Source organism: Pongo abelii, chromosome 1, assembly GCF_028885655.2.
Source record: "Pongo abelii isolate AG06213 chromosome 1, NHGRI_mPonAbe1-v2.0_pri, whole genome shotgun sequence".
NCBI classification, from domain to species: domain Eukaryota; kingdom Metazoa; phylum Chordata; class Mammalia; order Primates; family Hominidae; genus Pongo; species Pongo abelii.
Window position 1 is genome coordinate 213148703 of NC_071985.2, and position 25360 is coordinate 213174062.

Genomic DNA, 25360 nt, shown 5'->3' on the forward strand with positions numbered 1-25360 from the left:
GTCTGGGTTTTACTGAAGATTGGGGGAGGAGGGTACAGAAGCATCACTTCATTCATTCCTTCCCTCCTTTATTCATTCATCTGATTCTATTCATTGTGTGCTTACAATGTACCAGGCCCTTGGTTCTAGAAGGAGTGAAACTAGCCATGTTCCCTGCCCTCTGGGGGTTTCAGGGAGACTGGCTTTAATCAAATGACCACACCAGTCAATGTACAATTACAGTCTTGATAAGTGCTACACAGAGACATATGTGATGCTACATGGAAGCCCAGAATTGGTCTGGAAGGTCATGGATGACTTCCTAGAGAAAGTGTCCTTCCACTGAGATGTTATATAGACAAATAGGGCCAAGAAGAGCTTTCCACTTAGAAGGAACAGCATGTGCAAAGGCCCTGGGGTGGGAAGGAGCAGGATGAGTGTGCAGAGGGAGAGGAAGGCAGTGTGACTGAGTGGAGAGGGGTGTGACATGAGAATATGCAGGAAGGTGGGGCCGACTCCTCAGGACTTTTCTGGCCCGTTACGGAAGGTTGTCTTTAAGACAGTGGTGCCTTTATTCTGAGAGCAGTGGGAACCACAAGGCAAGGAAGTGACATTAACAGCATGTGGAGAAGGGGTGGAGCAGAAATGAGAACACCAATCGGGAGGCTGTGGGGGTTGTCCAGGTGACACAAGGCAAGGGCTTGAGTTAGGGTCATGAAAGTGACCTGAGATCATCAGGCAGTAACATAAGCAAGGCTTAGTGGGAGATGGAGGACAGGGGTGTGAGGAGGTGTTGACAATGACCTCTAGACTTCTGGACGGGAAGATGAGCCATTGACTGAAGTGGTGAACGTGGGGCTGGATGAACCCAGGTTTGGGGGTGAAGAAAGGAATTGAATATGGTTAAATTTGCATTTCCATTCAAGCATCCTAGTGGTAGTTGGGTAGAAGGGAAGAGGCAGATAGGGGTGCTGTGTCCTTCCACCCCCAGTCCCCCAGCCACAGGAAGGGGGGCTCCCTGCATCCTGCACTTTACAGAAGCACCTGGCCTCATCTGTCTATAGATTAGTGTTTTAGACTTATTTCTAATCTAAGAGTAAGCATAACATTGGGGAATGCAAAGAGCACCTTCCTTTACTATGTGTATTAAACTTGCATCCTCCCTATATGGGAATTGTATTTTCTGAATTCCAAGACAGCACCCACAGAGGATTCTCAGGCTTGTTCCAGGAGTAATGTGCATTATGATTTGCATGCTGTATAGGAACTGGGAAAACCAGAAGGGAAGATAGGAGAAAGGAAAAAGGGACCTATTTTTAATGAACATCTACTGGATGCCAGACCTTAGGCGAGCCTTTTCTCTCTTACTAGCATTACACTGTTTAATTCTCACAAAAGTAAGGTATGTATTATTGAGCCCATTTTACAGATGAGAACACTGAGGCTCAGAGAGGTTAGATACATTGTCCCAATTGCACAGGTAGTATGGGTCGGGGGTGGAATTTTAACCCAGGCCTGCCTATGTCTAAAGCTCATGTTCTTTTCACCACACCAGTCCTATCTGAAAGTGGAGTTCTAATCTGGGGCCCAGGAAGGATTTGGCTTTCTTCAGGGCCAGGAAGCTGGAGGGCAGAGAGTCTACTTGGTTTATGCACTGCCCGTCTAGCAGGAGCTCAGAGCTGAGCTTTCTCAGTCCAGTTGTCTGCACCTGGCTCCCACTTCTAATTTAGCAGCTTCAACGCCTCTTTCACCTTTCAGCTGCAGCCACTTTGGTCTTCTCACCGTCCCGTGGGAGTGCCAAAGGCTTTCTCGCCTCTACACCATTGCTTCTGCTGCCGCCCCTCTTAGAAAGTCTTGTTCTGCCCAAGCCTTGCCCACCCTCCACATCCCAGCCTCCAGCACACCCCTTCTTGTCCTTTGTGACCAGCTCAGGGGTCTCCTCTGTGAACCCTCCCCCTGATTCTCTGGGCAGAGTTGAGTCCTCCCTCTCATGGACCAGCAGGGTGCCTAAGAGTCTCCCAAGGCCCGGTTCAAATCCTGACTCTTCCACTTAGGAGCTCAGTGATCTGCAGCAAATTACTTAACCTCTCTGGGTCTCAGTTTGCTGCTCTGTAAAGTGGGGATCGTAATGGCACCAACTTTACAGGCTTATGGTGAGACTAACGTAATGAGATGAGTGAGACGATGCCTGGCAGACTGTGAGCCCTGGATGGGTGATGGACCCAGGTGGCTTGCAGCCCACTGTTAGGTGCATATTTATTTACTCATTTATCTTCCCCTCCAGGCTGGGAGCTCCCTGAGGACGGAGCCTGTCTTTTATTTCAGTATTCCCAGTGCCTACCACAGGGCTGATACAGACTAGGTATTTAGTGTGCATTTATTGAATGAATGGACAGGTGCCAGAGTTTTTATTCTATATATTTTGTCTTCCCTTCCCTGCGTTTAGCTTTTCAGAGGTTACAGCTGGGTTTCATGCTTAGCTGTGCCCTTCACAGAAGCAGACCTGCACACAGTAGGTTCCCAATAAAGGTTTGTGGTTTATTTCTGCAGGCAATCCCTTCCCAAAGAAACAGCATCCAGCCTCTGATCCACACGAGCATCCGCCGCCCTCCTGGGTGTAATGGATACATATTTATTATTGCCCACGTGCCTCTCCTCCCCTGCCGAGCACTGTATTAAATGGCTGTTCCTCAGCTCAAGTGCACAAATATTCATTTCAAAATTATTACATTCACCTTTTGTTGGCAGAACCTGCCATATGAAACATCCCAACCTCTTATTGAGTGTGGGTGTCTGCTTTCTGCTTCCGCCTTAACAGCAGTACTGAGGCCAGAAGGCCTTGTCAGGGTTCCAAGTGCCTGCGTGGCCAACTATTGGCTGGACCCAAGGAGCCAGTGCCGGACCTGATTCTGGGTTAACCTGAGCTGACCTAGTCAAGGCTATCAACATCACATCACTGTCTTCATCACTGACACCATTACCACCATCACATGGCCATAGCCACCATCACCACTACCACTATCATCACCACCATCACCACCATCATGACTGTAACCACCACCACCATCACCACAATCATTACCACCATCACCACCATCACTACCTCCACCACCGCCACTACACCACCATCACCACCATCACCTCCACAACCACCATCACCACAGTCATTACCACCACTATCATCACCACCATCACCACCATCACCTCCACCACCACCATCACCACAATCATTACCACCATCACCACCATCACTACCTCCACCACCGCCACTACACCACCATCACCACCATCACCACCATCACCACAATCATTACCACCATTACCACCATCACTACCTCCACCACCGCCACTACACCACCATCACCACCATCACCTCCACAACCACCATCACCACAGTCATTACCACTATCACAATCCCCACCATCACCAACATCACCACAATCATTACCACCATCACTACCTCCACCACCACCACCATCACCACCACCATCATCAACATCACCACTACCATCACCACCACCACCACAATCATTACCACCATCACCACCATCACCAACCCCATCACCATCATTGTCACCATCATCATCACCAACATTACTACCAACTTCGCTGCCATGATTACCACTGCCATCTGCACAGCCACCATCATTACCTCCATTTTCAACATTACCACATCATCATAACCATCATTTTCATCATCACCACATTCATTACAATCACAGTCAATACTATTAATCACTAACATTTATTGAGAGCTTTATCTATGATGGATGTAGAACTAAGCCCCTTATCTGTGTGACTTTACTAATCCTTCAAATGACCTCAGAGGCAGGTACATTTTAAATTCTTGTTTTACAGATGAGAAAACTGAAGCTCAGAGAGGTTAAGAAACTTGCTCAACATCACACAGCAAGTGGTTTTTTTTTTTTTTAAACTCAAGTCAGCAGACATTTAATGAGTGTTCATTAGCACATAGGATACGGTACCTCCCATTACCAGGGACACAAAAATGAGTGTATTTCCTGACCACAGGGATCTTTACAGCTTTCTCAAGGAGATCAGACATATAATTAATACAACACAGCCTACAGGTGTGTCTTCGAGAGATAAGGTAAATACCCTGAGGGCCATGGGAGAGCATATCACTTCTGGTTAAGACCTAGATCTAGAGGCATTCCTATAATACAAACATTTTGATAAAATCTGTCCTAAGCTTTTCGGTCATGTAAGAGCCTTCTTGGCCGGGCGTGGTGGCTCACACCTGTAATCCCAGCACTTTGGGAGGCTGAGGCGGGTGGATCACCAGAGGTCAGGAGTTTGAGACCAGCCTGGCCAACGTAGTGAAACCCCGTCTCTACTAAAAATACAAAAATTAGCCAGGTGTGGCGGTGCGCACCTGTAGTCCCAGCTACTCAGGAGGCTGAGGCAGGAGAATCACTTGAACCCAGGAGGCAGAGGTTGCAGTGAGCCGAGATTGCGCCACCACACTCCAGCCTGGGCAACAGAGCAAGACTCCGTCTCAAAAAAAAAAAAAAAAAAGCCTTCTTGTCTTTCTGACGGACTCAAAGGAAGACTTGGCTGTCTCTCTAACTCCTCCAGCCTATGCCCTAGGCCAAGTTTTCTTGCTGTGCCAGGTTTGCCGAGACCGCCATCTTGGTTTCCAGCTGGAAGGAAGTTTAGCAGCCCTTTTACAGATGGAGAAAACTGAGGCTCAGAGAAGGGAAGAAACTTATTGAAGGGAGAGAGCAAACTCTTCTTTTTCAGTTCCCTGGCAGTGCAGTCATTCTGTGAGGGCTGTTTGGACTCTGAGTTTATCAAGAATGAAAGGGGAAGTGCCCGTATTAGGACCTTCTTTCCTCATCAGCTGGTTTATGTGGTATATGGTGGTGGGGGGCCTGGGGGTCTCTGGCCCCCTGTTGCTCCTCCTCTTTTGGTCTCTTCCAAGGGGACCTCAGGACAGCTGGGTGGGCCTGGGGGAGGGGGCTGAGAGCTCTTGTTCATCTTCAGGAGTTCATATTCCCCATGGCTGGCCAGGGAATCCTTTCCTCACTGAGGGATCACGTGGCGTGGCCTCCAGAGCCCCATCTGAACACCGCGTGGACAGCACTTCAGTCTGCGTGTTCTCTTGGAGTAGCAGACTGGCTCTTTTCCCGAGAGGCTGGAGCAGGCAAGAGCGAGAGTGGAAGGATTTTGAGATGTTTTCCTGAGCGATGAATGCAACCCCACCTTTTGGCATTCTCTCAAGGACTGCAGAAAAGCCTTCAGCTGGTCTTTTGATGATCTCTGGGTATGAGATGAATGTTTCTGTGAATATGACTCATGCTGAGGTTGACTTCAAGGAGGAGGCAAAATGGCCTGGCTCTAAGAGGGTTACACTTGATTCCTTCATTTATTTGCTCTTTCAACAATAGTTTTTGGCCTCCCACGAAGTGTCAGGCATTGTGCTGGGAAGGGGGGTGGCAGTGGTGAGGACAGAGTATATGTGGTTTCTGCCCTTATGGGGAAGAAGGGAAGACAGATGTGACTCCAGTAGTTACACGAATGGAAACAATTACACACAGTTTTAAGCTCTACCCCCAAAGAAGCAAGGGCTGCTGAGAGAATGTGGAACAGGGACTGGCCAGTGGGTTTTGGGCATCACGATGATAACACTTACAGAGTGCTAATGGTGCTGGGTGGGCTGGGCTGCAGCTGCAGCACTGGTTGTTAACTTGGTAAGCTGGCTGTAACCTGTGTTGTATCAGTTCTTCAATATTCTGTTATCCTCAGGGCCACGCGCTGTTCCTAGTGCTTCACTCATACATATTTACTCATTTCATCCTTACCCCTATGAGATAAGAACTCTTGTTATTTTACAGATGGGGAAACTGAGGCACCGAAAGATTGAGTACATTTTCCAATACAGCTAATAAGCAGCGGGGTGAGGATTTGAACGCAGGCCCTCTGGCTTCAGAATCTAGCCTTTCTCCATTCCACTCCTAATGCTTCTGGAGGATGAGTGAGTTTAACGAGGTAAAGGTGGGGCAGGTGTGGGGTTGGGGTGGGTTTCAAGCACAAAGCTGTGTGGAAAATGCCTGGTAGTAGGAAGGGTACAGGACACTCAAGGAAGCAGGTGAGGCTGGTGCAGCTGGCATTAGGGGCCAAGGGGCTGGGGGGCGGGGAAAGAGGGAAGGTGACCGGGAGGGGAAATGGACAGAGCAGGATTACATGGAGCCTGGGAGCGTTACGGTTCCGGCCAGGATCCCGGCAGAGTGAGCTCCACAGGGGTGAGCACAGTGCCTCTTTTCTTCATTCTTGTATACCCAGTTCTGAGCATACTGCTTGGCACATAGGGGATGCCCAATAGTGATCTGGTGAATGACAAAGGAGGGAGCCAACTCCCTTCTCTCCAGCCCTCACCCAGCTTTGGCTTCCCCAGTTCCCACTGTCTATTAAAATTCTAATTGCTGGGGCTCCAGCCCTGGAAAATGCAGTTTAGTAATTCTTGGTAGGCCTGGGGATCTGTATTTTCAATAAGCTCCCAAGATGATTCTGACTTTGCTTGGTTGCCCCTGGACGCTCCTGGAAGCTGGTGGTTCTGCTTGTAAGGGGGCAGCATGGGGGTGGGGTGCCGCCCTGCAGACACTTGCTGGGGGACACACCTTGAGCTCACTGCCCCCCATCTCAATGTTTGTCTACAGCACTGTGGAAAGAAACTCTCTTGGACTTTCCAGTGCTGGATTCCTGGTAGCCCTCTCCTCCTCTGGGGTTGTGAACGTCAGCTCCCAGGCTGACCCTGGCCACCCAAAAACCTGGACTGGATCATCGTTGATATGGTTGCTATGGCTGTGTTCCCACTCAAATCTCATCTTGAATTGTAGCTCCCATAATTCTCACATGTTGTGGGAGGGGCCTGGTGGGAGATAATTGAATTATGGGGGCAGTTTCCCCTATACCGTTCTTGTGGTAGTGAATAAGTCTCAAGAGATCTGATGGTCTTATAAGGGGAAGCCCGTTTTGCTTGTCTCTCATTTCTCTCCTGCCTGCCACCATGTAAGACGTGCCTTTTGCCTTCCGCAGTGACTGTGAGGCCTCTCAAGCCACGTGGAACTGTGAGTGCGTTAAACCTCTTTTTCTTTATAAATTACACAGTCTTGGGTAGTCTTTATCTGCAGCATGAAAACGGACCAATACAATAGTTGACCTTGAGTTTTAGGCGTTCTGTAAATGACCTAGAAATCTGTTGGGAACCGAGAAAGAGGAAAATCAATTATTAAGTCAATCATCCAACAAACTAATTAGTCAATCTAGAGAAAGAGAGGGGGAAGAGGAGCAGGGTGGAGACAAGGGAAGAAGGTAAAATAGAAGAGATGGAGGAGAGATTGAGAATGGAGATGAGGAGTGAGAAGAGAAAGAGGGCAAGAACAGACAGCGAGAGACAGAGAGGGGACAGACTGCTGAATGTGGGGATGGGGTGGTTCTGGGGGGACAGCCCTGAGCAACAGCATTGTAGGCATTTGACAGAAAGGGCCTAGTTGTCCCAGCTATTCTTGGAGAGGGCCTGAGGGGTCACGCATGAGCACAGCTTACAGGTGGTGCAGGTGTTGAGAGAGATGGTCATTCCCCTCATAGCCATCATCTTATAGTTTGTTGTTGTTGTTTAAGATGGAGTCTCAATATGTTGCCCAGGCTGGAGTGCGGCGGTGCCAACATAGCTAATTGCAGCCTTGAACACCCAGGCTCAAATGATCCTCCCACCTCAGCCTCCCAAGTAGCTGGGACTACAGGTGAGCACCAACCACACTTGGCTAATTTTTGTATTTTGTTGTAGAGACAGTCTTCTGCTGTGTTGCCCAGGCTTGTCTCAAACTCCTGGCCTCAAGTGATCCTCCTGCCTCAGCCTCCTAAAGTGTTGAGATGACAGGTGTGAGCCACCATACCCAGCCATCTTACAGTTTTGAAGCAGGTGAAACTGGCAGGGCTGGAGGTGGCTGGGAAGGGTGGCTGTGCCAGGCCTAGTGGAGGCTGGGGCTCCACTTATTCAGAACTGAAGACCTGAGCTGTGACGGCACAGGGGCCCTCGGCATCTGGGCCATTAGCAGAGGGACTGGCAATTGCACAGGCCAGAAAGGAGCCCACCTGTAGGAAAAAGATAAGTCTGATGGGCCAGCCTCAGTTTCCCCAGCTAGAAAATGAGGGCGTGGGACCAGGAGATCATACTCACAGCTACTAACATTAACCTCCTGCTATGTGTCACACTCCTTCCTTGGGCCTTCTGGGAACCCGTCCTGAGCTGGCCGGGCTCACCATTCCAACCTTAGCCCCTGCCACTCTCCCCACACCCTCCTGCCATCTTTCAACCTCACCAGGCTCATGTATGCCAAGCCTGTTCCTGCCTCAGGGCCTTTGTATGTGCTGTTCCCTCTGCAGAATGTCTTCCCGTGGTCTTTGCCTGACTGGCTTCTTGCCATCACCCCTTCAGAGAAGCCCTCCCTCATCACCCTGCCTCAAGTAGCTTCCCAGTCACTTGCCTTTACAGCACCCAGTTTTATTATTTGTCACCCCATTCCCCTTCCAGCATGGGTGCTCCATTAAATCAGGAACCTTGTTCCTTCTGGTATCTGGGGTGTCCCACCGCTACCCCCATGTGAGTGCCTGGCACATATAGATACTTGATACCTGCTTGTTGAATAAATGAATAAGTGCAACTTGATAAGTTGGTGCTTAATTTGTGTTATTTCAAGTAGGTGTCATAAATATTTGCTTTCATTAGGTATTGAGGGAGATGTTATCATCAGGGTCCTACACACAAGGAAACTGAGGTTCCCAGAGGTGAGGTCACACAGCTGGGACCTGGACTCAAGGCTCTGCCTCCAAAGCCCTCTCCCCCAGGGTGCCCCCACCTTTTGTCGAGCAAAGAGGAGACACCAGCCACGAGGAGCTGGGGGTAATCTTTGTGCTTTAGAGATGAGGAGGTGATGGCTGCGGGTGAAGTCACTCAGCACTGCCACCCTCAGGCCTGTGGTGGTAATGCCTCTAGGCTCGTTCCTAGGGCACACTGTCTGCAACTCTGTGATTCTCAGAGACCCAGGGCAGGGCTGGGAGCAAGTGGCTGCTGTGTGGTTCGCACACCACCTCCAGCAGCTGGCTCCTAGAGGTGCCCAGTCAGAACAATATACAGGGATATCGGGAGAGAGTGCTGTCCTTCAAATCATTCAGGCTCATTTCCCAGACAGGCCCAGCACAATGCCACAGATTTCCCCAGTGGCATAGCGTGCTACTTAGCCTCCTATCCATGCGACAGGTACCCCTTGCCTCTGTGGGTAGCAGAGAAGTGCCTCATGTATCCGAAGACTGCAGAAGTCTGCTTCACTGGTCACCTGTCTGTCGGCAGTGGTCTACACGTCTTCAAACCCCTGAGCTGAGGTTTATCGTGGTCAAGGGGCAAGATCATGGCTATCAGAGCCACCTTGGTCTGGATTCAAGTCCCAGCTATGCAACTTACTGGCTAGGTGATGTTAGGTGAGTCACATTACTCTCCAAGCCTCAGTTTCCCTATCTGTAAAAGGGAGATGCTTATCAAAGTGCTTGGTCCAGAGTTAAGTCAACAAGCGGCATATCAGCCCCTTGCCATCTGGCCACACTTTCACCTCTGTCCACTCCTGTCCAGTTCCTCTGCCATGCTTTGCACACACTGTTCTCTGCCTGAACACTCACTCTGCCTTGCCTGCTGGGCAAAGGTCTCTTCCTTCTACATGGCAGGCACCTCCTCCAGGAAGCCTTCCCAGACACCCTCAGACCATTGGTCTATTCTGGGTTCTCTGAGCCTCCATACTGTTAGAGTGGTGAGGTCTGTAATGGTCAGTGTGTGTGGACCAGGGTTGTGTCATTTTTGTCTAATGTCCCCAGCACAGGACTTAGCAGCAGTAATATAAGTTGAATACATAGATGAAAGAAGCACTCGAAAATAGAAATGAATTAATGAGTAGAGAAAGGAAAGAAGAAAGCATGGAGGAAGGAAACAAACAAAATGAAGGAAAAAGAGAAGAAAGCAAGGGAGGGGGAGAAAACAGAAGATAAAAAAAAAAAAAGAAGTGAGAGAGAAAAGGCAGAGAAGGAAGTGGGTCCTCCTAGGGTCCCTCCTGCCATGCTGATGTCTCAAGTCCCAGCTGTGAAACTTACTTACCCCCCTGTCCTGCCTGCTTCTGTCTGCCTGTCACTCCGCAGAGGTCCTCAGTTGCCTCCGGCTCCCACAGAATATTCATTGTTCTCTTGCCTGCTCTGCTTCGCCTCTCCCTGCTTGTTAGGTGCCAAAATGGTGGAATGATCAGAGGTAAAGCATGTCTGTCACCAGGCATGGTGGGGCTGATTCATCGAAAGACGCTCCTGTCCCCCAGGCTCTGCTGCAGAGGCTGACTCAGCCCTGGCTGCCTCTCTCCTAAGGTCACAGCTGTGTCTTCCCCAGAGGGTCCAGGAAATGTAGCACAGGCTTCGAAAAGGGCACAGCCCCTGGAGCTAGAGAATTTCTTTTTGAGCAATTGGGATCAGAGAACCCTTGGCTTGAATGTGGTGGGGCAGACCCTAAGGATGCTGGAAGGGGCTGGGAGGTGGTTCAGCCTGTGCAGGAGCTAGGGGAGCCCCAGTTCCACTTGGCATTCTGGAACAACCTCGTGGGCAATTCCTTGAGCATGATCCAGGAAGGCTGGTATCTGGGGATGGGCTTGGGCTGGTAGGGGAGTGGGTAGGCTTTCCAGATGGGACTGGAGACAGGGCTGAGAGAGTCAACACTCTGCAGGCTGGGAGGCAGAGGCCAAGATTCAGAAAGGCTGCCAGAGCCCAGCCAGCTCCAGTCTGAGATGACAGCCACTGAGAACCCAGCCAATAGCCGCTTTTTCTGTGCACCTACTATGTGCCAGGTCTCTACCATGTACTCGGGGCTCCAGGGGCCTTGTTTCATTCCATCCTCACAGCAGCCTTCTGGCATAGGTGTCATTGTCATCTCCATGTGAGGAAACCACAGCTTGGAGAGGTCGGAAATCCTCAAGCCCATGGCTGTAGAATGTCAGAGTCCCGATCTGAACCAAGAACAGCCAAGCCCTGTTGCCTTCCTGTCAAGCCTACCCTTTAGAAACGGCTTACTAATTTTTCTAGAATATAATAATACATGCTAGCTGTAGAAATGTAGGGAAGTAGAGTTCAAAGAAGAAAACAGAATTTACCCCAAACCCAGCTTTATGCCCTTAATAAAAACCACAGCAGGCACCATGTGGCTTCTTGTTATTCCTACTTAACATTAGAGCAGAAGCATTGTCCTTGGAGAATACAACTTTTGGCAAGTATAATTTTTACTGGCTGTCATAGTATTCTGGTTGGGGATACATGCCCTAATTTCCTTAGCCATTCCCCTATACCTGGACATTTTGGATGGACGCCAAAGTTTCACTGTTATAAGCAAGACTGCTATGTGTTTCTTTGTGTTCAAGCTTTTTCTGTTTCAGGCCTGAGCATTCAGGAGATTTCTGGAAGGGGAATGATTGGGTCAAAGGCAGGGCTGCTTTGGGGAGTGGGTGGAGTGGAAGAGGACCAAGGAATCCTGGCAGTCACCCCCAAGAAGGGTACTTTTTTTTCTGAGACAGACCAGCTCATTAAGGGAGTCTGCCTTCCTTTGGACTAACTGGCCTAAGTTAGACCGACATCAGAACTTTTAATGATACCTTTTTGACCTTCTGACTGTTTCTTTACCCTCTTATAAAGCACTGTGGGTGTGTGTTGAGGGGCCCTTCATACATTCACCTTGCTACTGGGTTCCTGGAGGCATCCGCAGATTCAGAGAGCTTGGGGATAATCTTATTCAACCCTCCTCATATGCACACAGCTGTACCATTTGACAAGTGCAGTGACTGAGTCCCAGTAAGGACAGGTAACTTGTTCAATCTGCCTGAGAGTAACTTTGCTAAGAGCAGATGGAGGCTCCCTGGCTTCATGGCTCCCTCCACTGTGTTAGATGCCTTGCATTTTTTTTGATTCCAGGTCATATAATTCTATCCCCAAGCATAATGAAGAACAATTGCTGGTATCATGGTTGCCATGGCAACACTGGCTCCAAATTTCCTGCTAGAGGTGCTAGGAGTGAGGGCTTGGGCTATGAGGGTTCTGAGGCTGGGATGGGGGTGCTGACCGGAATGGGGCTGGAGTCCACTAAGCTCATGCCAGTGCGATGACATCACCCTGATGCCCTCAAGGAAGCCCCAGGGCTGGGCCCAGAGCATGGACTGTCACCAACAATGCTCCAATTTGGTGCTGATGTGCAAAGAGAAGCAAGATCCATGTTTCACTTTTTTTTTTTTTAAAGACTGGAAGATGAGAGGCACAGCTGAGTCCTGGAGCAGACTGAGCCACCTAAGAGGGGAAGAACCGCTGCAGAGAAACCGTGTTAAGCCTTTTTGAAGTTCCAGGGGGAGAACAAGAGAGCGGAGGCTCCTGGTGGCTGGTGACAGGTGCTGATTTGTTCTGGGGAAAGAGCACAGAAAAGTGCCTGGAGAGGAGGCGGGGCCAGAATGGGATGTAGGCGATGGGAAGGACTCTCAAGACACAGTCCTGGGCTCGCAGGCAGGACCAATTCCCAAACCTGTCCCCCCAGGAGCCTGCAGAGCCACTGCCCTGACAGGGGACACCTCACCTCCTCTCCTTGCAGCTGCTCTTGGCTGGGAGAGCAGAGAACAGGGGACAGGAGAGAAGTCCCCAGAGTACTGAAGCTGAGGCTGGGGCGGTCTTCACTTCCCTCTTTCCTCGGCCCTTTTCCTGTTCTCTTGTCTTTTCTCTCTTTCTCTACTTTCCTTCTCCCTAGCCCAGTCTCTCACCTCTCTTCAGCCTCTGGGCCTTTCCTTCTTCCTCTCTTGCCCTCATTCTTCCTTCTCTGTCCCTCTTGTCTTCTCTTTTACCTCCTCTCTTCTTCCCTCCTTCCTACAGTTATGCCCTCTTCCCTCCTTTCTCCTGTCCCCAACCAGGGCATTAGAAATGCATCCCAGTTACACTGATCTGATCACTGCATATTGTATGCATGCATCAAAATATCACATGTACCCTAGAAATATGTAAATTACTGCATATCAATAAAAAGAAATGTAGCTTCTTTGCCTCACATACAGAAAAGCCAATCTGAAGTATAAATAAATAAACAAACAAATAAATAAAACAAACCACACTGGCCCCCCTACACCCCCACCTCCCAGCCATCATCTGGGCCTGCCACTATTTGCTCAGGGTATCTAAACATCAGCCAAAATCAAAGAAAAAGTTTTAAAATTTATTGTTAAAAATTTCCAAGGCTAAGTAGACATCCATGCACAATAGCATTTCCCAAACTGTGACTTAATAAACTCCAAGCCTTCAAGTTGGGAGAGGTGGTTCAGTGATACCGTTAAAAGCACAGACTCAAGCCCATCTGCCTGGGTTTAAATCCTTGCTCTGCAGCACGATAGTTATGTGACCTTGGGCAAGGGCTTAAGTCCTTCTGTGCCGCAGTTTCCCTCTCTGCAAATGGTAATAATAATACCTGCTTCATAAGTTGTTATAAAGATTAATTGCCTTAAAATGGAAAGATCTTAGGACAGTACCTGGCTCTTAATAAGTGCTCTATAAGTGTTAGTGACTCCTAGAAGCATTACATGAAAGGAAGTTTGAAAAACACTGAATACTTCTTGGCTGCCATCTTGAAAATAACACAATAGCACATTAGAGGGTCCAGAAGTCCTACAGCAAAAGACCTGTATGACTCTGTTTACCTTAGTAATCCTCAAACTTATTTTTACTGTAGTACTCCCAATCTCTTCTTTTATGCACAAAACACCTGTCTCTGAGGACACTCTCACTTTTTGAGTGGATCACAGTTTTAGAACTGCTGATTTGGGATTATTCACTGTTTGAAGACCATGTTGAGTGAGGTAGAGCGAGAAAGCATTATCTAAGTCATCAGGAAGACCTAGGGTCAAATGCCAGCTTTACCCTCCCCAGCCACAGGGCCCAGGAAGTGTGTGGGCAGTCCCCAAGAGGAGAAAAGGCTTGCCCCAAGGCCACACAGCCAGTTAGGGTGAGACTCAAGATTATTACACAGGATTTCCAAGCCTAGACCTTTCCATCTCCCTCCTCTTCCTCATTATCAAATAAAGGCAGGAGGTCTTTGTGTTGTTGCTGCTAGGGGATGGTCTCTCCTCATCTGCTCCCTCCCTGGTTGGCTTTTCATGCCTTTCAGGACCTGGGCTGCAGTGCTTACCCCAGAGCACATGCTTTTCTCCCAATCAGAGAGAGGGAGGAGGCGAGATGTCCTCAGTTTCCCACCCACAAAAAAAAAAAAAAAGAAAGAAAGAAAAAAGAAAAAAAGAAAAAGAAAAAAGAAGTAAAAGAGCTAAGGCATTTTTTTTTAAAAAAGCTCCCCACATAGGCAGAGTGACCAAGTATAATCCTTTTGAGAGATGACTTGTGTGCCCTGTCCCTGGTGCTGAAACATGGCTGGGCACCTGGGCAGTGGTCTCCAACCCCGGCACTGGCTGGAAGGGCTGCTGCAGAATCTCCTGTGGGAGTGGAGGGGAGAGTTCCACTTAATTCTGTGATTTCAAGGTCTTGCATCTCACCTGTTGGATCAGAATCCCCTGGGGTGGGCACCTGCCTTCCATATGTTTGAAAATCTCCTGAGGGGGGTGATTTGGGACCCGACTACCTTGGGGAGCATTTATGTAACCCAACCCTGGCCCACCTCTCTCGTGGATCATTGTTTGTCAGTGATATTATTTTGTGATTTTCTGAAAAAAATTGTAATTTTGATACTCTTGCAGGAAAGAAAACTCCATGATATATTTTTCCTGTTAATGGAGCAGATTTTATGGCCTGTTGACAGTTCTATTATTTTTATGGCAGTAGCAATTTTTTTCTACTCTGGGGGCTTTAGGATGCATATTCCTAGTGAATCCATATTTGCGGTCCTCTGGAGTCCACAGGAGCTAAGTGAGGCTATTCCCTCTCCATTCCTTCTTTTGGCCTGCAGGTCTTGTGGTTTACGGAGCTGGAATGGTCTTAATTATGTTCGCGTGTTCTCTGTCTCCATGTTGCACTGCTCCAGGCAGAGATGAGAAGCTTCTGCTGTGGTATTTGTTCTTTCAGGCACTTCTCTTTTCCCCTGGGATCCTCAGGAAAATCCTCCTTGGTGGAGAAACAGTTGCACTGGGCATCCTGCCAAGAAAGATGCTGGCGAGATGGGGCCAGAGAGCTTCATTAGCCTGTGACGAGGCCCCTGGGCTCTAATACTGGGGAGGAGGGTGGATTCTACCATTGCATCCTGTCTCATCCTCTTATCTGATGTCCCAGATGCTAGAGCAGGTAGCTCTAGGCCAGATAGAAGTATACAGTCGTGGTTACAAGCACAGGATTTGGAACTGGACCTGGGTTCAAATCCTGACTCTGCTTTTTGCTAGCCATCTGACTTTGGACAAGTTTCTTTCTTTTTCTTTCCCAGTTACTGGGCCTCAGTTGCCTAATGTGTAAAATACAGACAGCACTGCGCATGCCCCAACAGGGTTGAGGTACAGATCAAGTAAGAAAATTGATATAAAGTGTCATCCTATAAACCATCGTAGCTTATTACAATCATACAAATGGATCTCCACCCAAGTGATGATGGCAAACTTTAGAAAAGCATTTACATTTTATTGTGATATTCTTGGAGTCCTGCAAACTTCCACTCTTCTGGTGGAGTAGAAATTGAGTTCTAACAATGAAGTTGAAGGCAGATGTTTGAGGTCGTGGAAGGGCAGGGTTGTATGTCCAGATCAGAGTGTTGATCGCTGCTCTTTCTCAGGCCTCTTCCCGAGGTAACTCTAAAGGGCAGCCCGGTGAGAAAGAAAGGATACCCTTCCAGGTTTGGAAAAGGTCCCTGAGTTTCCCCCAGCCTCTAGCATGGGGCCCCTTGGCCTGCATGGGCCTGGGGCTGCTTGAGTCTTAGGGTTGGCCTGAGGGAGCAAAACTGGGATGCCCCTGCCCCCTTTGCACAGACAGGAAGATGGAGGCCCAAAGGGGTCAAGCGACTTTGCCCAAGGCCTTAAGGTTAGTTGGCAGCAGGACCAGGGCACCCTTTGCATTGCACCACAAGGCCTCCTTGGCAGGGTGCAATGTGTCCAGCCACTGGCTTCTGTCTAAAGAAAGAAAGATTCAAGGAGACATGGATTCGTTTCTGGAACAGTGGGTTGGATTTGTTCTGTGGGGCCCCCAAGGAGTAACAGTATAGCTAAAGAGTTAGGAACATGGATTTCAGCATCACGCAGACTGCAATGTGAGTTTTGACTCTGCTATCCTCCACTGTTGTGACCTTGGGTCCCAAGAGCCTCAGTTTCTTCACTGTGCAGTGGCACTAATGAGAAACACTATGTCGGTGTTGTGGTGAGTCAATAAGACAATCCATGGTGATACCTACGAGGATACACTTTGCTTCTTTTATGAATAATACTTTAGGTCTGTGTTTATTCACATGCTAAGATGTTAGTAAGAAAGTGAAGAGGTTATGCTATTGTCAGGAATAGCAATAGCCTAAATTGTATGCAAAATTGTATACGCAGACTTCCAATGATGCAAGGAGCTGCCTGCGCAACAGTGAGCTCCTCATCACTGGAGGTGATCAAGCCCCTGGTGGGGGTGAGGCAGGGAGGACTCAGGCATCTGCCAGAGAAATGGCCCAGCACCCCGATGCCTATAATGCCCACTCTCCCCCTTCTCAATTATCTGGCTCCTGCTCACTGGGGGCCCCTGTTTTCCAAAGCAGCAAGCAGCCTGCGTGGTAATTACTTTTGGACTTATTAAGCATAATTATCCCCTAATCGCATACAACCAGTAATTACTGTGGCTGTTACCAGGGGCCTACCCATGCAGGGCCGCCCTCAGCACTGGCGTCCAACACCCAGCTGGGGCCTAAGGTGGAGCTGGTGCTCCCTGCCATGGGTTTGGTGGTGGGTGTGTTGGCTGGGGTGGGGCTGCTGCATCTGAGATCCCCAACCTGGTGCCCCTTCAGCCTGGGCACCAACTGGTGAAGGAGTCGCTCACAAATGCCAGCTCTGGGGCCACCCCAAGCTCCAAGCAGGCAGGGTCCTTCCAAGTACTCCCTTCCTGGTGATGCTTGCCCAGGCTGCCCTGCCTTTGCCCAAACCATTCCCTCCTTCTGGGCTCTCTTTCTCTCCTCCTTTTCCCCTTCCTTCCCTCCAGCCTCCTATCCACCCTCTTTTCTTCTTTCAAATATTTACTGAATCTCTTTTGTGTTCCTGGCACTATTTCTAGTACTGGGGATAAAACAGTGAAGGGAAAAAATGGCAAAAATCCGTGCTTTCATGGAGCTTACTGTCTATTTGGGAGAGAGAGAGAATGAACAAAATCAGTAAGTGATGTAGGGTATTAGAAAGGGTTGAGTTCTATGAAGGAATAGAAAGCGGAATGTCAAAGAGGAGGTTTTCTTGGGCTGGAGGAGAAATTCAGTTTTAATAGGATGGCCAAAGAGAGAATGGGGCATTTGAACAAAGACTTGGAAGGAGATGGGCTAAACTAGATGACATCTGGGGAATGTTCCAGGAAGAGGGGCCAGCCGGGGCCAAAACCCAAAGGTGGGAGCAGGTCTGGCGCATTTGAGGAGCAGGGAGGGTGTCCTGGTGGCTGGATCAGAGAAGCGAGGGGGAGAGGGGTGGGTGAGGAGGTCGGAGCTGCCAGGAAGGGGTGGAGGGCAAATGGTAGAGCCTGGTGGGGCAGTTTAAAAACTTTGGCTTTTCCTCTGAAGCAAAGTTTTGAGCAGAGAAGTGAACACTTTCTTTCTTTCTCTCTCTTTCTTTGTTTCTCCCTTTCTTTTCTTTCTTTCTTTCTCTTTTTTCCTTCTTTTTCTTTCTTTCTTTCTCTCTCTCTTTCTTTCTCTTTCTTTTCTTTCTTTCTTTTTTTTTTTTTTTTGAATTGGAGTCTTGCTCTGTCGCCCAGGCTAGAGTGCAGTGGTGGGATCTCGGCTCACTGCAACCTCCGCCTCCCGGGTTCAAGCGATTCTCCTGCCTTGGCCGGACGCGGTGGCTCACGCCTGTAATCTCAGGACTTTGAGAGGCTGAGGCAGTCAGATCACGAGGTCAGGAGATCGAGATCATCCTGGCTAACATGGTGAAACCCTGTCTCTACTAAAAATACAGAAAATTAGCCGGGCATCGTGGCACGTGCCTGTAGTCCTAGCCACTCCGGTGACTTGTACTTTTATAGCCTCCACTCTGTCCACAGTGATGGTGAGGGTTAAGGGGGGCAGGAGCCCAGGGAGGAGGAGCTGTGGCCACAGTCCCAGTGAGAGAGGGGGGAGGCTTGGGCTAAGCGGCAGCGCGGAGCAGGTGGCAGTGGGAGGAATCTGGAAACATGTTCGAGGTGGACATGGCAGGACTCTCTGAGGGGCTACATATGAGGTGTCAGAGAGCGGTGTCAAGAATGGCAGGAAGGTTTTTGGCCTCCACAAGTGGAAAGCTAGAGCTGTTTCCTGAACTGGGGCACAGCGTGGGTGAAACAGGTTCTAGAGGGGAGGGCAGGCGTTCAGTGTCCGGCCAGTTGAGGTCCAACGTGCAAGGGAGCTGTCAGCCTGTGGGTCAGAGGAGACGGATCTGGCTGGAGGTCTGCAGGTGGGAGCCCCTGACAGGCGGATGACTGGGAAGCATCTAGGCGGGCTGTGGGATTGGGGAGATGTAGGGAGACCAGCAAAGGAGACTGGGAAGGGGCAGTCAGAGAGGCAGAGGAGGAGAGCCCGGCCAAGGAAAAGAAGCCTGGCCAGGAGCAGGGAGGAATCTCCTAGAGCCTTAGGGGACCAAATTCTGCCTCTTCCACTTCGCTGCTGCATCCTCACACCCTCCATCCTCACACCCTCCATCTCTCTCTCTCTTCCCCAACTCCCTCCTTCTCTCTCTGCCCCCTCCCCTCTCCCTATTTCTTTCTGTGGCTTTCTCTGTCTCCCTGGGGCTCCTTCCCCGGGCCTCTCCCTCCACCCCTGCCTGCCCGGCCCCTGGCAGCGGGTCGCAGGCCGCCGGGGCGCGGGGATCTCGGTCCCCCGCCTGCACGTGCCAATCCCGAGAGGCGGCGGTGTCTCGCCACCAGCTCGCGGGCCCCGTGCCGCGCCTCCTGCCCGCGTAATGCGCTCTAATATTTATTTACATGACTTTCAGACTAGTATTTATTAAGGTATCGCTGCCAAGTGTGCGCAGGCTAATTGCTCTTAATGTGCCCCCTCCCGGTTCCCACTGCGACGCCTTCGTGGAGGCAGAGCCAGCGACGCTCGGAGCGGGGAAACCAAGGACTGAGCGCGCGGAGGCTGCCGGGAGGGCGGGGGACCCAGCGGGGTCGCGGCGCGGCGTCCGCGGGGCGTGCGCGGTCGGGGCGCGGAGGGTGCTGGGAGCGCACTTGGGATGCTGGGACGCGAGGAACTCGGAGTGGGGGTCGCGGAGCTGCAGCGCGAGAGGCAGAACCTGGGGGGTGCATTTGCTGACTTGGCGTGGGGCGGGAGACCCCGAGCGCGAGGGGCGGTGCTGGGAGCCCAGGCGGGGTCTTGGCGCCAAGTTGGGGACCTTGGGACCAAGGGAAGATGCGGGGAGCCCAGGCGGGATCTTCGCCAAAGTTGGGGACCTCGGGACCTAAGGCTGGTGCGGGAAGCGTGGGCAGGGTCTTGGCAGAAGGTGGGGGACCAGGAATGCGAGGCCCGTCGGGAGTGGGGACCGACGGGCGGCGCTTGGGTCTAGTGCGGGCTCGTGTTGCCGCCGGCTGACTGACCGACGGCCGCGGGGCCCGGGGAGGGGCCGTCGCCTCTCCCAACCCCACCCGCGTAGGCGGCGGCCTCGCCTCGCCTGGATCTTCCGACGTCAGCAGCAGCAGCCAGAGCCGGAGGGAGCGGTTTAATTGGCAGGATTGTGGGTTAAGGACAGCTGTGGCTTTGCGGGGTTTGGAGGAGCGCGCGCGCAGGGGTTGGGGAGGGTGCTCGTTGGAGGAAGGAGGGGTGAGGGGAGGGGGAAAACAGACTGAGAGACCCCGGAGGAGCGTGGAGAGATGGGACAAAGCCAGGGGTGGGCGACCTATTGGGACAGAGAAGCAGATGAAGAGGGACATGAAATATAGCCCAGCAAAGCCAGAAGCCAGCTGGAGGCTGGAAAGACCTAGAAGGGAGCGGGATCCTGCCACGCTGGCTTCTGCCTCCTGCCTGGTGGAGGCCCTCTCCCCTCACCCCTCACCCCTCACCCCTCACCCCTGTTGCCGGGACCACCGATGCCCCATGCATTAGCACTGCCCCACTCTAGGCAGCCGTTGTGATTAGGAGAGCGGCTAACTTGAGAACACCGATTCGTTTAATTTTATTACTGGTACTGTGGGTACTGTCTGCCAACTCCTAGGCCTTGCTGGTGTCACCCTGAAAGTTCTCTGGGCTAGGAATCACAGCTTAATAAAATCCAGGGAACAGTGCCCTGCCCCTCCCATCCCACTCAATAAAGGCGGATTCAAAGCCAGCTGTGCAGGGACCTCCTGGGACCCTCTGCTGAGCCACACATTTCTGTGCGTGAAGTAAAGAAATGTGCATGGAGTAAAGAAATGTGGGCCAAGCACATTTCTTTGCGTGAACATAAGTGAGGTAGTACGGGGATTTTCCGGATGGGCAAACGAAGGCACTGAGAGGTAAAGTCACTTGCCCAGCTAGTGAGAGGCAGATGCTGGCTGGCCAGGGAGGTCAGCCCAGAAGCTTATGCATGTTTTGCTACCCGAGGCCAAACCTCTTATTGATGGTGGTTGTAATTTCTTCCTGTCCCTAAGCCTGGAGGGATGTTGTCCTGGTGGCTGTGGGGCCTTCTGACACTGAATCCGGGTGTTCTGCCTGGTTGGTGGTTACTGGAGGCTCAAGGTGGCTGTTTGGGTTCCTGGAGCCGGTTTCTCCATCCCTGGACCAGGTGCACCCATGCTGGACTCTGCCACCTGAAAGCTGGGCTTTTTGGCCTGAGGAAGAGTCCGTGTCTCCAGGAAAGCAGACGCAACCTCACAGCAAGCAAGGGAGGGATGGAGGCAGTCTCCTTCACCCTGTCATCCTTGAATGCTCTCAGGTCTGGAAGCAAGATATTTAATGTACAGCCTCAGAGCTGGAGGGAACCTTAGGAGTTATCCAGTTCACCTCCCTCTTTTAACAGACAGGGAAACTGAGGCCCAGAGAGGTGAAGGCACTTGCCTAGGGGCACATAGTCTGTGCACCTGTAGTGAGCTGTGCCTTTGCTGAATGATTATTGGGAGCTGTGGACAGCCCCTCCCCCCATCTTATTGCAGGATCCAGGGATCTGGGTTTTACTACCAACTGGGGAGGGCAGCAGGATTTGTCTTCTGCGGGCCCCACCTGTTCTTCCAGCCCGTTTCCAGATCTTGTTACCCTTCCATCTAGGGTTCCCTGCTGCCCTAGGGCCCCACCTCCACCATCCTAAGTATCTAGCTTGTGTGCATGGCCCCTCTGCTGTCACTTATCTCTAGCCCTCACCTCTACGTGTAACATATACGTTTTCACGGTGGCTGTTATGAATACATTACCTGTATTAGTTTATTTTCTGTTGCTTATAACAGAATAACTGAATCTAGGTAATTTATAAAGAAAAGGAATTTATTTCTTACAGTTATGGAAGCTGGGAAATCCAAGGTCAAGGGAGTACATCTGGGGAGAGCCTTCTTGCTGGTGGGGACTCTGGTGTCCTGAGGCGGTGCAGGGCATCACATGATGAGGAGGCTGAGTGTGCAGATGGCAAATGTGCTAGCTCAGGTCTTGCCCAATTTTTTTTTTTTTTTTTTTTACATGGAGTTCTGCTCTTGTTGCCCAGGTTGGACTGTAGTGGCATGATCTCGGCTCACTGCAACCTCCGCCTCCCAGGTTCAAGTGATTCTCCTGCCTCAGCCTCCCAAGTAGCTGGGATTACAGGTGTCTGTCACCATGCCTGGTTAATTTCTTATATTTTTAGTAGCGATGGGATTTTACCATGTTGACCTGGCTGGTCTCGAACTCCGACCTCAGGTGATCCACGTACCTTGGCCTCCCAAAGTGTTGGGATTACAGGCATGAGCCACTGCAGCTGGCCCTCTTCCTCTTCTTATAAAGTCACTAGTTCCCCTCCTATGATAACCTCTTAATGGATTAATCCATTCATGAAGGCAGAGCACTCATGATCCAATCACCTCCTCAAGGCCTTTACCCCTCAATACTACCACATTGGGGATTAAATTTCAACATGTGTTTCGAAGGGGACAGATATTCAAACCATAGCATTACCCTAGAGTAGCTCTAATGTGAGAGCTTCAGGCCCAGTGAAGGCAGGTGTTTGGGGACCTGAGTGATTCTGGCCCATGGCCTAACCCTCCCAGGGCCTCAGTATCTCCATCCATAAAATGGGGGTGGGGGTGAGTGTTTGGAGGTTTCTAAGCACCCTTTCCAGGTCTGACATCTTGGGACTGCTCACAGTAGGAGCAGCTGGGACTTGGGTCCCCCAAGCCAGAGCCCGTCTGCTGCTTTTCCTGCTGGCCCAATGAGCAGTGTGTGATGAACTGGGGAAAGGCAGGAAGAAGATGTGTCATTGATTTTCCTTCTGTGTCTTGAGCCTCCTGGTTCCCAGCTGCCTCCTTGGGGAGGGACAGGAAGAGCTGGGCTTCATTTGCCTCCTGGAGATGGTGTGGCGAGAGAGACTTGGTGGGCAAGAGGAGAGGGAGGAGAGGGAACTTGCAGTCCCAGCAGTTGAGCAGGGAAGAACAGTTCTTCCATTAACTTGGGAGAAAATGAAAAGCTCAGTAACAAATTCTCCCGTCTTCCCCCTACTTGGCTGTGTTAGCCTAGCCTGGTAGCACCTGGCACTCAGTAGATGTGGAGTGAATTCACAGATGGAATGAATGAATGAACGCATGAATGCCTTTAAGGGACTTGACTCCAGAGTGGGACAGACCTGGGTTTCAATCCTGCCCCACTGGTTTCTAGCTGGGTGACCTTGGGTAAATTAATAATAAAATCTATTTTTATTATTTTATTTATTTATTTATTTTATTTTTATTTATTATATTAAATAAAATTATAGATAATTTTATTTAATTATCTAATTAAAAATAAAATTAATTAATAAATCTGAACTTCAGTGTCCTTAATTCATAACACCAACATGGTAATCTGTAGAGTTTACAATTGATTCATCAAATGAGATGAATCAATGGAAAGACCTCGGACTCCTATCTGACATTTAAGACTCTCTAATTGTAAATTTTGATGATTTTCACTAAAGATGGAATGATTGGGTCAGACTTTAACCTTGCACTTGAGCATACATTTACTGAGCAGCTAGGATGTTCCAGACCTTGCAGAGGGCCAAGAGATGACTGAGGCCAGGTCTCTTCTCTCAAGTTGCTCATAGTTGGATGGGAGAGACACATGGCCACACAGCCCTGAAATGCCATTGAGAAGTGCTCGTAGCAGGCATTACCTAGAGTACGCACAAAGGGTTGTGGGAGCAGAGGTTGGAGAGGTCCAGTCTGCCCTGAGGGTGCCAGTCAGGGAAGACTTCCTGGAGGAGATGAGCTCTGCATTGAACTTTGAAGGATGACAGGAGTGGAGTGTGCCCCTGGGAAATGTCCCTCATAGGCAGAGTGAACATGCAAGGACTTGAATGGCTTGTCTGGGGAAGCCTGAGAATCTGGTCTCTATCCTGTGTTGCTTTGTCAGGAGGTCTCTTCTAAGTGCCTTTCACCTAACAGCATCCTGCCCTGGAGGAGACTTCCAAGCATGATTGGAGCTCCCAATCCGATGGGGGAGACAGGACACACATACGTGTAATAAGAGTGTCCCCTGTGAAGCTGCTGCTGAGAGAAGCTCTGGGAAGTGTTCCTGAGAGTGGCTTCCCATGGAGTTTGGAGGAGGAGAGGGTACCAACAGGTGGAGAGGAGGAGGAGTGGGCCAAGCAGGGAAGGACCAAGAGGTCACCTTCTTCTTTCCAGCCCCAGGTGAGCTAGTGTCACATTTTTAGCAGAGAAGAAAGACTGTTGACAGGGGACAGGAATAGTTTCTGAAGCCTCCCTTCATCCCTGCCGCTCCTCTTTCCACAGATGTCTTTGGCAGGAGCTGGCCCCGGCCTGGAAGGCAGTGCACGCTCACAGCGCCCTCTGCTGAACGGTATCAGAACAGCAGGCTTGGAGGGCAAAGGCAATTCCTACAAAGGATCCCCGGTTTCCTACCCATGGGGAGCCCCAGATTCTGAGGCCAGGAATGAAGGGTAGATGGAGCCTGGGTCAGCACCCGAGAGGGCTCATATGTGCAACCTGGAGGATCTTGGAGCTTGGGAGTAGCGTAGGGGGTGGTTAGTTCAGTTCGGGATGGCTGAGGAAGCCGTTTTAAACAACTTTCCCCGAGATCTTACTGAGGGCTCAGGAACTGGGCATGGCCACCATCCTGGGTATCCAGGGCCCCTCCTTCCCCAGGCTAGGAGAGGGACCCCTCCCAGCAGATGCCTTCCCAGACTACCCTTGTCTCACTTATCATAGAGGACATGTACCGCCTTCCTCCTCCCAGGCCCTGGATCTGGGGTTGCTGGACTTGGTGCGTGGGTGGTCTGGATGCTTCTAAGATGAATTCATAATTGGGAGATTCTAGGTGATGCTCAGATGGAAATGAGGGCAACTGCTGCTTGATGGCAGAACAACAGAGCTTGGCAGAGCTAGGCTGGACTCGACTTGGCATTTTCTCTCCGTTTCAGACCAGGATACGGATTAATTGAGCCCAGGGGAGCTCAGATTTCCCGGGGCGGGGGCAAACAGTGCCTTGCAGGGAATTGGGTACTGTGGGACAGAGGACCCAGGAGACCCAGAATCCTGAACTGTCGGGCTGACTTCATCTCCTACAGAGTTCTTTAACCCAGGAGCCCCGAAAACCTGCTTTCCTCAATGTGTTCTTCACCCGTGAGGGACTAGGAAATCCTAATTGCCATCCCAGCAGGACACACACACACACACACACACACACACACACACACACACACAACTGGCCTTTACAGGATGCACAGTGGAGGAAAAGAACAAAGAAGCACGTGTCTTACAAAGGGAGAGGCAGTGCCAGGCTCATAGAAGTCAGTGAGGTACTACAAAGGGGACGTCAGGTCCCCCCAGCAGCCTACAGCCATGGTGAGGGCCAGGGAGAGGGCTTGTCTATCACAGTGACAGCCCATTATCCAGCTGAACATCACCTAGGAGGGCCATGCGTGTGAACAGGGTTTCTGTTTACCATGTCAGCTTCAGCCTGGGAGCTCCTCCAATTTTTCCCATTAGGAGCCCTTAGCACACCGCTGCAATGTTTCTGGCTTATTGGGAATTCCTATTATAG

The 25360-nt window shown here is 50.5% G+C and overlaps 1 long non-coding RNA gene across 1 annotated transcript in view; it reads left to right on the plus strand.

Annotated features, from left to right (window-relative positions):
* LOC129051969 (uncharacterized) overlaps nucleotides 1-13381 on the plus strand; it is a 65919-nt gene extending 52538 nt beyond the window's left edge. Inside the window, exons 13-17 of the long non-coding RNA XR_010138543.1 lie at nucleotides 5838-5991; nucleotides 7039-7070; nucleotides 7624-7745; nucleotides 9263-9480; nucleotides 12311-13381. This is a non-coding gene — a long non-coding RNA (uncharacterized LOC129051969). The remainder of the gene's footprint in view (nucleotides 1-5837; nucleotides 5992-7038; nucleotides 7071-7623; nucleotides 7746-9262; nucleotides 9481-12310) is intronic.
* Nucleotides 13382-25360: the final 11979 nt, after the last annotated feature.